The sequence below is a fragment of the Peromyscus californicus genome, unplaced genomic scaffold (assembly GCF_007827085.1).
Source record: "Peromyscus californicus insignis strain IS unplaced genomic scaffold, ASM782708v3 Scaffold_11__1_contigs__length_118956290, whole genome shotgun sequence".
Classification (NCBI taxonomy): domain Eukaryota; kingdom Metazoa; phylum Chordata; class Mammalia; order Rodentia; family Cricetidae; genus Peromyscus; species Peromyscus californicus.
This window is the reverse complement of record NW_026294402.1, coordinates 107,196,975-107,209,307: the sequence shown is the minus strand read 5'-3', so window position 1 is coordinate 107,209,307 and position 12,333 is coordinate 107,196,975. Positions and strand designations below refer to the sequence as shown.

Here is a 12,333-nt window from a genome sequence, read left to right as displayed (position 1 = left end):
TTGAACTGGAAATACAGGAGATCTGCGCTTATGAAAACAAAGAAAGACAAGAAACCAAGCATCGATCTTTAAAGAATGTCCTTAAATGCCTTTGAAGATCTACCTGCTGTGCACGGATTAGCTCCCATACTGAGATGTTGAAGGAGGTCAGCATGGCTGGTGTTGAGACATCTTTAGTGTTTGTTATTAAGTGCAGTAACAAGGATTAGGAAACATTTCACACCAAAATCTGTTATGTAAATATGAATGCTTATTTATAAATGAATATTTACTGGTATAGGGATGTCCTAATTTGCTTTCTATTGTTGTGATGAACACCATTACCAAAAGTAATTTGGGGAGTAGAGGGTTTATTTCAGCTCCGAGTCCGTGGGGGATGAAGGGTAGTTGGAGCAGGAACTGAAGCAAGGGCCTTGGAGGAGTGCTGTTTACTGGCCAGCTCCACATGGCCTGCTCAGTGCTTTCTTAAACCTCTTAGGACCACCTTCCCAGGGGTGGCACCCCCCCTACAATGGACTGGGCCCTCTCCGATCATTAATCAAGAATGTGTCCTGCTTACTTGCCTACAGGCCAGTTTTACACAGGCATCTTCTCAATCAATGGGAAGAAGTCCAATCAGTGGGAAGAAGTCCTTCCGAAATGACTCTAGTTTGTGTCAAGTTGACAAGAACTAACAAGTGCAATGATAAAGAATTATCTTGACTGAGTCATGTGGTCCTGTTTTCTTGGTGACTGTAGCCTGGGGAATTCAAAATGTGGGGAAGTACATTTAGTGTCACTAGTTTTCTTTTCCATATCATTTGAATTTTTTATAAATTTGTCTTTGAAATGCTATTAGAAGATATAGGTAGGTGTGGTAGTTTGAATGTAATTGGCTCCCATAAGCTCATAGGGAGTGGCAGTAGGAGGCAAGGCTTTGTTGGAGTAAGTATGGCCTTGTCAGAGGAAGTATGTCATTGCGGGAGTAGGTTTTGAGGTCTCATACATGCCCATGCCATGCCCAGTGCCTCAGTCCACTTTCTGTTGCCTTCGGATCAAGATGTAGCCAGCACCATGTCTTCCTGTATGCCACCATGCTCCTAGCCATGATGATAATGGACTGAACCTCTGAAAGTGTAAGAAAGCCACCCCAATTAAATGTTTTCCTTGTAAGAGCTGCCATGGTAATGGTGTCTCTTTACAGCAATAGAAACCCTAACTAAGGCAGCATGTGACCATCTTGGCTAGTGTAAAGATCTAAAGAGACATCTGTGCCTCTCCCTTTGGTCATCAGACTATTAAGACAATGGTTCCCAAAGAACTGAAATTTCCCCAGGAATCTCATGCTCTTGAGAAGGAAAGTTCTGGAACTTGTGCAAGCAAGAGAAGGAATTTGCCTTCAGAAAACATTGTTTTATATGTTTTTGAGGACGACCCAGGAGAGACTGGAGCTAGCCCAATCATGCCATGTGATGGGGAGGGTCACACCTTGATGCTGTGGGATGGTCTGTATGTCAAATGTGTTGCTGATTAGTCAATAAATAAAACACTGATTGGCCATTGGCTAGGCAGGAAGTGTAGGCGGGACAAGGAGGAGAATAAAGCTGGGAAGTGGAAGGCTGAGTCAGAGACACTGCCAGCCGCCATGATGAGAAACAGCATATGAAGATGCCGGTAAGCCACGAGCCACGTGGCAAGGTATAGATTAATGGAAATGGATTAATTTAAGCTGTAAGAACAGTTAGCAAGAAGCCTGCCATGGCCATACAGTTTGTAACCAATATAAGTCTCTGTGTTTACTTGGTCGGGTCTGAGCAGCTGTGGGACTGGCAGGTGAGAGAGATTTGTCCTGACAGTGGGCCAGGCAGGAAAACTCTAGCTACACCTTGACCAGAACTGCTTACCTATGGATACTTCTTGCCCTCTGTTTAAGCCTAACCAGAAGAAGGACCCGGAGATTACCAGATTTCTTTGTTTCTCTTCCCAGTGTGGTTCCGCCGATTGAACCTTCTTTCTCTGCTTTTCCCCATGACTTATTTCTTGTAGCTGGGCTATTGAGGATAGGCAGCTGAACACGGTTTGTTAGGGCTGCCAGGACCCGGGCCTGGAGACTTGGATATGGGGTTACAGAATTACAGATATTTTTGCCTTCTTTTCAATCCCATGCATTCTTTAAGGAAGCTAATGAGTGTGTACTGAGGATTATTAGAAACACTTAAGCTTTCTTGGAATTTTCTAGGTGGCCAAGAGCCAGGTCTCCATGAGTTCCCTTTCTAACCTATAGTGACATGAATCACACACAGCCTCCACTTCGTGTGTGAACAGCAGCATGTGCCAATACCGCCCACAAGTTGCAGGGAGGGGAATCTCAGCTTGAATGTGCTGATCTCATATTGTTCTTCCTCACACCCTCCTCTCTTCTGTTAGCCACAAGAAGCGCATGTGCACATTTCCTTTGAACAATACACTTCTGACCTTAGAGGTAGTCTACTTGCAACTATGATGGATGCTCAGTCTTGCTCCATGAATAAAAGCGGAAGCTGTTATACTGAACTGACACCGCATCAATTAAAAGTGGTAATCCATCATTATCACATGCATGGGTGTGTGCTCTCTCTTCCCTAATGACTAGCAGTGCTTAAGTGCCAGGAGAAGAACCTGACATTTGATGCTGATTCAGTCAGAAAGAGAAGACCTTCTGTCGTGACTTATGATCATTTAGTTAAGATTTGAAGCACCATTTCCCCCAAAAATGGAAATCTTAGCAAAAGTAGTCAGCATCCATTTGCTTTGGCATTCAGATGTTTTTCTCTGCCTCTTTTTTTCTATCAGTTCTCTCTACTTCTACAATGTCGTGGTCTTTGAAAGAGGCAGTAGCTCAACTCAGTTTACATTAGGTTAAAGGGTGTTGGATGAAGGCAATACAGATATGCTTTAATTTTAACCAGCATAATTCTGTGGGAAGGGTATTTGAACTTAATCAGGTTATTAAGACAGAGTCTTACCTATTAGCCCAGAATAGCTTGGAATTTACAGCTATCCTCCTGCTGCCGAGGTCTTCCCAAGTTCTGGCATTTTAAGTGTGAGCTACCATGCCTAGCTCTACAGGATTCTGTTGTTCTTTCTCAAAGGAGCCTTATGAAAGGTGAGCAGAGAGAGTGAGCTGGAGAAAAAGGCAGTGAGGGGCAGAGGGCTTCAACTCCAGAGGCCACTTCAAATTTTGGGCTTCAGCAGTGCTGCGGTCCCCATGTGCACATTGGACAACTTGGATGAGGACCATGGTGGGATGGGGGCTGACGATGTGTGCTGGTCTGTCACCTAGACCCCTAATCTCAGGTGCATCTTCTCCTCACACAACCATGCTTCATTTCCAATGCTCACAGGCCAAGGCACTTACTGCTTGGAGCAGGAGGGATCAGGAAAGGTTCTCAGAACCAAAAAGTTCCTTTTCAGTGAGCTCCCTCTTTTATTTTCCCTGCTCAAGGCCCACAATTCCTGCAGCTGCCAGACCAGCTTGACCACTCAGGTCCTCTATATGGAGGTCATCCCTGCTCCTTTTTTGCCCTGGCCCTCTGATTGCTTCTACCCTCAATCCTCACATGGAATGCCCTGAAACCCAAATCTGTAGGAAGGCTTCCTCCATGAGAGGACTTAGGTCCCTTATGGCAGCTCCCTCTCTCTTTTTATCTTAAGTTAATTGGTTTACTTGACTCTGTAGCTTTGCCTTATGAGTCACAAGATACCACTTAATGGTAATATATGTGATGTCCTTGGGATGCTTTAGTTCAGCTTCTCAGTGGTGATTAACAATGAAGGGACCACTCTAGTCTGCATCCTTCTTAACCAGCAGGAGCCCCACTTCTCCTTGAGTGTACTACAACATCCTTGAACACACACCTGCCTATTGGATTGATGTCTGAGTTTCTCCAACTTACCCACCTTGAGGCATTAGTCCTTACTAAGGATGTATTTGTCCATTAGTGTGATTGGCAGAATGTTGAATTCTCTTTGGGGTTATAGAAGTCACCTAAGAAACTTCCTATGCAAAGCATGTTCTTTCCAGGAGCTAGGTTTTCTGAGCTGTTGAGTAAAGCTTAGGTTTGTATGAGAGAGTTTGTGTTACTGTCACGGGAATGTTAGTGACTTTTTCCTTGTGTTGAATTTGATACTGACCATGGGAACCTCTGTTCTGCTCTGAACACTTAAGGAAACTTTTTAAATATATGTGGTTTGTGTTTTGCTCTACCACACACACATGCATATGCACATGTGCCCATGTACATACATATATACCCATGCACACACATAGATACACAGGCATACAGACACTCATGCATGCACAGACACTTGCATACATATATATATATTTACACATATGCCCATATACATGCATATGCATACAGTCACACATATATGCACACACACACACACACACACACACACACACACACACACACCACACACATTTTTATGTCAGTTTATTGCCATCAGTAACAAGGGACTTGAAATAAACCCGACCTTTCTCTTGACTAGCTCAAGTCTCCTTTTTTCTCACTGTTTCTCATCACCATTTCTTCACTGGAGAAAGACCTGGAGTGCCTCTCCCACCTCTGAGACAACCAGGAAGAAAACGAAAGCCAAGATGTCGAGGGTTAGTAACATAATTTCATTTAAGACTCTCTAAATACACATCCAAGTGGCCTCCAGAATCTAAGAGGAACATGTTTACTGGGGTTCAAGTGAGAAATGTCTCTCATAGGGTCAAGTATTTGAACATTTAGTCTCTAGTTGGTGCTCTTGTTTGCAGGAGGTCATGGAACCTTTAGGAAGTGGAGTCTTGCTAGAGGAATTATGTACCTGGTAGTGCTGGGGTGCTTTGAAGGTTCATAGGCTCACCTCACTTCCAGTTCACTCTCTGTTTCCAGGAGTGTTGATGACATTTGATCATCAAGCTTCCTGCTCTGACTTCCTGTTTCCATGGCATTGTCTTCATTATGGGACCTCTTTTTAGAGCCCTGAGCTGAAATAGAAAATTTTCTTTGCTGCCTTTAACCAGAGTGCATCCTAGGGACTGAGGAGATGGCTTTGGTGGCAAAGCATTTCTGTAATAGTGAGGACTGGGTTGGACCCCCAGAACCCATGTAAAAGCCAGGTGGACATGATAGAGACAGGACCCTTGAAGCAAGCTGGTTAGCTAGAGCTGTGAGTACACGAAGAGGCCCTGCTTCAGTATATGATGTAGAGAGCATTAGGGAAGATATCAGCCTCAGGCTTCCATGAACGTATACATGTGCATGTATACATACACACGAGTGAGCCCCCCTGACAAGAACATGCCTACATACACGTGTGTACAGCACACTCACATACACACAATCGAAACAAACACACGTTCTGCTAAAGTTGGAGATGGGTAGATTTTTACGCTCAGTTTTTCATCTCCCAAATCCTCTCCCCTTTCTCCTTCTTGTCACCTGGTCTCTGCTAGTCCCTGGTCTCCAACTTCCACTCTGTCATTGCAGAATGGCATCACCAAAGCATCACACTTTTGCAGAGCAGAATTCGGGCTTGCTACAGAGGAAGGAGCCCAGCAGCTCTGCAGAGAGAATCTAATTAGGTAGACGGGATTTGAGAAGCTGGAGTTTTTCTAGGACACCTGGCTCACCCTTCTGTGTAATGGAAGTTGTCACTAGCCTTTTGCTGGCAGCTGAGCCATCAGGATGTGGGTGTCACTTCTCATCTGAATTAAATGCTGCCTACAGCATGACGTCTCTGGCAAACAGACACTGTTGGGCGCTCAGCGGAAGGACTTTTAGCTGAGGTTCTTTTCTCCTCAGTTGGAGGGACTCTGACTTGCAGAGGAATGTCATCCTAGGAGAAGGAAGAATGTTCCTAAACTTCAAGGCATTCGATGGTCTGTTGAGCAGAAGGAGCTTCACTTTTGGCCACACTAAGGCAGACAGGGAGAGGGGTGAAAGGAGGATGGACTTTGGGTCTTCAACTTGTGGTGGCATTAAGTCTCAGTCTCACCCATGGCTAAGCAAGTGTTATACAAGCTCATCAGTGCACTTAGAAATACGTACTGGAAGCCTACTGAATGGACATTCTTATAGGGATGAGAATAAGGTACTTACCAAGAGGCAAAGTCCTCATGACACTTGCTTATCAAGGAAAAAAAAATAGCAATTAGTAACTGCCTGTTATGTGGTCATAATGCTATGGAATGCTATGGAATGGTCAGTGGATGATGGTTGATGGTGGGAAACTGCAGAACTAAATGCAAAGTAATGAATTTGTTAAAAATTAAATGAGCTAATGAATAATATTTATTACTATGTTTCTGACAGGACAATGGACTATGTCTTCATTAAACTCAGAACAACAATAAGAACTAATAGTTTGATTTTTGTATACATTCAAACTGAGGCAGTTTCTTATGTCACACTAGCTAGTTAGGTATGAAAGCACTTAGGGAATTCTAGTATGAGCCTCTGGCTCAGAGCTGGCATCTAAATAATGATGTTGCTATTGATAAAAGTGTATATATCACCACACTGCTGGCCTCCTATGATGGCTACATGAAGTGAATAGCATATGCATTTAACCGGTATTGCATAAGAACTATTGTGGAAGCGAGATACATGCAGGGAAATACTTAATGTTATCTTTGCTTTTCTCTAGGCTTCTATCTAGACTGTGAAGTTCTGTCACAGGAAAATGGTGGGTTCTGGAATTACATCCATGTGTTGCTTTAAGTTAAAGTTAAGTTTGACTTTAAGTTTAAGTTATTTGGAGGGGGGCAAATGGATCACAGTGGTAGTCAGATTTCCTGTGGTCAGGAATGACATTTGAGCTTGGGCAAAGTCTGGAGAGGAAGAAGTATGGAGGGGGCTATTGGGAACAGAAAAAGGCCAAAGCAGATGGGGTGGATTGTTTGCAAAAATTAATGAAGCTTTAGCAAAAAAATTGGAAACAACCCAGGTGTCCATCAACAGGATAATGACCAAACAAATGATAGCATGTTTCCCCAATGGGATGGTATTCAGTGATCAAGAGGAAGGTCCATGGGCACACGGGGCAGCATGGATGAATCCCAGATGTGTTGTATTGAGTGATAGACCCCATAAACAGAAAAGTGACCATTGCCCAGTTCTATCTGTATCAACTCAAAATATAGGCGTGGTAATGTTCGGGGCTGAAAACAAGAAAAATGAACCACTGGTTAGTCACAGATGGGGATAACTGGAAATGGCCATAAAGAAACATTGCAAACCAGACCTGTGGCACACACCCAGGCCTTGGAAGGTGTAGGTAGGAAGATCAGAAGTTCAAAGTCGCCCTTAGCTGCATATAGAGTTTAAGGTCAGCCTGTGTTAATTGACTTTGTCCCAAACAAAACAAAAGAAAAAAGAAATAAAAGTTAAGGAGCATTCTGGAATATTGAACTCCTCAAATCCTTGATCTGCATGGTGTGTGTGTGTGTGTGTGTGTGTGTGTGTGTGTGTGTGTGTGTGTGTATTTACAAAATGCCTTCTCAACTTTGTTCTTTAGTTTTCTCATTTGACTGTATGCAAAATTAGGATAGAATAGATTAAATGGAACTAGGGGAAAGATCGAAGGGGATAGATAGTTCAGGTCATATGACTGAAACATCATATATAATATATATTAGAGATAAATCTCTTTTGCTGCTATTTTAACTAAGAATCTACAAATGCTAAATGTGTGATAACTTGCTTTGTTTGTTTGAGATAGAGTCTCACTATGTAGTCCTGGCTGGCCTTTAGCTCACAGAGATCTACCTACTTCTGCCTCCTGAGTGCTGGGATTAAAATCTCAACTACTTGGCTTGATTTTCACCTAACAGTGTATATACTGAAGATTTTCCTGTTAGAATGTATAACTGATCCCCGTGTGATTTTAACGGCAAGACATCATCCTTCAACATAAGAATGTCTCTGCTTATCAACAGTTACCTTGCTTATACTTTCCCTATTACAAAAATAGCTGCATAGAACACCATCTGGGTGCACACGTCTATTATTCTTGGGATAGTACTAAATAATAGATTTTCCTGATTATAATTAAAATTGTAATATAGCTCTGTGGTAGAATGAATGCCCCCCTCCGTGGGCATAGTTGCTCGAATACTTGGTCGCTAGTTGGTAGCAATTTTGGGGAGTTTATGGAACCCTTGGGAGGCATAGCCTTCCTGGAAGAAGTACATCACTGGGGGAGGGGAGGCTTTGAGAGAGTTCATAGCCTTCCCCCACTTCCAGTTCAGTCTTTCTGCTTAATTCTTATGTTTGATAATGTAATCTCCCAGCTTTCTGCTCCAGGGGCGTGCTCCCATCATGGAGCATCTTTCTGGAACCGTAAGCCAAAATAAACTCCTCCGTAAGTAGCTTTTGGTCATGGTATTGCATCACGGCGATTAAAAGTAACTGATACAAGCACTTACTGTTTCCTTCTAGTGCCGTTCAACTGTCTGCTGCACATGGAGCTATGCTGAAATGCTTTCTGCTTCACAAATACTGTGTTATGTAAGTCTTCTGTGAGTGGTTCCCACCAAAGAGCTGGAAGGCAGAGGTGATGGGCCACTGAAGGGGCTACTGTGTGCATCCTTGAATATCTGTGTACTCAAAGAAGCAGAACCAAGTGAGAGGCAAGGTCAACAGAATGAAAAGACGAGGGCCACTGTCCGGCAAGGTGAAATCTGCCTTGGTGTTTGTCTTTTCCCACAAATGGGTAATCTGTAAAGAATGGGTCTTAAAAAATTTAAAAATATAAGATTTTCTTGTGGTATTCTTGACCCCTCTGGTTCCTACAATCCTTCCTCCCACCTCTTTCACAGGATTCTTTGAACTCTACCTAACGTTTGGCTGCTGGTCTCTGGTCTGTTTCCATCAGTTGCTAGGTGAAACCTCTGTGATGACAATCGGGAGGCACAAATCTATGGATATAACAGTATATTACTGTAGTGGGTAGCCATTCCAGCTTTGATCTGGAAGTTCCAACCCCTATTGAGGCTTCGGCAACTGTCATGCCTACAAGGCGGGGCCAAGGGAGGACCCTGGAGACCCGAGATCGAGATGGGCCAGTGCTCTCTCTGTTCCTGGACCCTAGACAGTGGAGGTTGACCGAGCAGAGCTCCAGAGAATACCACTGGACTGCGATACACCTTCCCCAGACCCCGCGGCCTACCTATCCCTTCATTTGTAAGTTACCCACTAAATAAATCTTTCTTTTTACTACGTGGAGTGGCCTTAGTAATTTTGCCAATATATTACCTCAAGAAAACCCACAGAATCAACTAACCTGGGCTCACGGGGGCTCACAGAGGCTGAAGTGACAGCCAGGGAGCCTGTGTGGGTCTGACCTACATCCTCTGCATAGATGTTATGGTTGTGTAGCTTGGTCTTTCATACAGGACGCCTAACAGTGGGAGCAGGGGGTGTCTCTGAACCTTTTGCCTGCTTTTGGGACCCTTTTTCTCCCACTGGGTCACCTCATCCAGCCTTAATAGGAGGGCAAGTGTCTAGTTTTACTGCAACTTGATATGCCATGTTTGGTTGATATCCATGGGAGGCCTGCCCTTTTCTGAAGGGAAACAGAGGAGGGGTGTGGGGAGGGGAGATGGGCAGAGGGACCAGAGGAGAGGAGGGAGGGGAAACTGTGGTCAGGATGTAATATATGAGAGAAGAATAAAAACAATGTTAAAAAGATTTCCCTGAGGTTGGAGAGATGTCAGTCAGTGAAGTGCTTGCCTTCCAAATAAGAGAGACTTGAGCTCAATGCCCAGAATCCACTTAAAGTATGCCAGACTTAGACTTGGTGGTGTGCAGTTGTAATCCCAGAGCTGTGGAGGTTGAGGGAGGCAGATCCCTGGGGATCATGGCCTAAGTGGAGACTTCCAGGCCAGAGAGAGATTCTTTCTCAAAAGCAAGGTGGACAGTTTTTGAAAAACAGCACCTGAGTTGTATTTTCTGTCTCTGTCTGTCTGTCTGACACCACACACACACACACACACACACACACACACACACACACACACACACACCACACTACACATACCACATATCTACACCTCCCCCCCCCCCCCCCCCGTACACACACAGACTTACCTACCTCACTTAACTATCAACATTTATTACTGTTAGTTTGGGGCATTTGCTCCTTGTCCCTCTGTGTCCTGGGGTCTTAGGGCAATCCAGGAGTTCCCCAAGGAGGAATTTTCCCAAGTAATTCTATTTCCACCTGTCATGGTCCCTTGAGTTTGAGGATGTGCTGAGTTCTGCCTCTCACTGCTCTGTTTCACTAGCATGTTTGCTTGGTATTTTACATCAAGTATTGCTCTAAATATTGTCTCCTAGCCCCAGGCTTCCCAAAGAGAGTGGATCCAACTGCCTGGGAGATTGCGCTCCCAGGGGGATGCAGGCTGCCAATCACTCAGCAAGCAGAGATCTTCTAGACTATTCTTCAGAGGTGGGATGCAGAGAACACAGCCCATAATCCAAACACCAGTCTCTATAGACTTCTGTCTTTTCTTCCAGTATTCCAAAAAAGTTTTAAAAACCATTTAAACAAACTTTAAATGTTGAAAAGACAATATGTGGGTCATAGAACACTGAAGAAACAAAATGTTTATGGATACGTAAGCTATAAAATACTCAGGTATAATTGAACATGGATACACACACAATCTCTATATGAATTGTAGATATAGAAATTTATTTATTTAAATATTTTTATTTATCCACAATGCTAATAAATGCTATTATTTGTCCAAAGATGAGCTAGAAGACAGTCTAAAGAACTCACCCTGCCTGCTTTCCACTCTATTTCTGTTTCACAAGTATGAACGCTTCTAACTTGTTCACAAATCTGTTATTCACCCATATGGAGGGCTAGCTGCCACTGTCTCCCCTCCCTCTCGGGCACTCTGCTACACATGTAGCGAATCTTTCCATTATTTACTTAGTAGTGATGGTATTTCCATTGTTAATGACTAAACAGACTCAAGGGAGCTACAGGTCAGTTACATCCTGTATATGCTACTACCCCTCTCTTTTCTGGGCACTATCTCCTACCTGCTCCTAAAAGTGGCCCACAGTGTAATTTTAACCTTTGTTCATCCACTCTGCTCATCATCAATCTGTTCATCACACTTTCATCTTCCTTGAAACTCCTCCATTCCCTTATCTTAGAGCTCACAGAGAGCATACAGAGGCACACCTCTCTTTCTCCTTCAGCTGTTCACTGGGTGATGGAGAGGCTAACTACACAGCTTGGGAAATTGATGTAGAGACTTGGAGTAACTGCTTTACCAAGGAAGCCATTCTGGAGTAGTGAAGCCCAGGCTTAGGGTTCACAGGAACCTCATTTTCCTCCTCTTCCTGCTTTTCCTCTTCTTCCTCTTCTTTGGCTCTTTGGTCCTCCTCCTCCTCCTCCTCCTCTTTCTCCTCCATTTTCTTCTCTACCTGTCTCCTCCTCTCCATTTATTCTCTTTCTCACCCTTACTGTACTTGCTCTCCTTCTCCTTTACAGCCTTGCTATTTTCTCTCCCTCTTCCTTCTCTGTGCCCGTTCTTCTCCTTCTCCTCCCACTTCCTCCACCTCTGCCTCCTCCTCCTCCTCCTTGTGCTCCTCTTCTTCCCTGTCCTTCTTCTCTTCTTCCCTTCTCCTCCTCCCCTCCCTTCCTCCTCCTCCCCCTTCCTCTTCCTTCTTCTCCTCCTCTTCCCCCTTCTCCTCCCCCTTCTCCTCTTTTTCCTCCTCTTCCCTGTCCCCCTCCTCCCCCTCCTCCTCCTCCTCCCTGTCCCCCTCCTCCCCCCTCCTCCTTCTCCTCCCTCCCTCCTCCTTCTCCTTCAGGATTCGTGTCCTTGGATATCCTAAAGGAAATGAGCTATTTCCAGAAGGGGGGGAAGCCACTGCTATTGCTCTGGGTGGTGGATCAGCATTAACCTCTCCAAACATGTCCTCTGACTCTTCCTGCAGTTACCTTCTAAGACTATCTCCCATTGGTATTTCATGCAATTTTGTGTTCATACACATGAAAACACACGCATATATCTATGTAACTTTAATTCACGTAAATACAATCATTGATTGCATTTTGTTTCATAACATTTGCATTTTAATCTTCATAATGCATGACCGAATCTTTCATGATGACCATTGAATTGCATTGGGAATTGGCCAGGTCCAAAACATGACAACAAAGTCAACCATCAAGGATTAGACTATTAGGCTGTATTTTATTTAGTATTATTAATTCAAATAGGGGCTTGAGAGATGAATCTGCACTTAAAAACACTTGCTTTTTTGTAGAAGACCTAGGTTTAGTTCTCATTACCCA

General features: G+C 43.9%; 1 long non-coding RNA gene across 1 annotated transcript in view; it reads left to right on the top strand.

Moving 5' to 3' along the window:
* Positions 1-8,784, top strand: part of LOC128100436 (uncharacterized) — a 415,354-nt gene extending 406,570 nt beyond the window's left edge. Inside the window, exon 6 of the long non-coding RNA XR_008214792.1 lies at positions 8,454-8,784. This is a non-coding gene — a long non-coding RNA (uncharacterized LOC128100436). The remainder of the gene's footprint in view (positions 1-8,453) is intronic.
* The last annotated feature ends 3,549 nt before the right edge of the window (positions 8,785-12,333 follow it).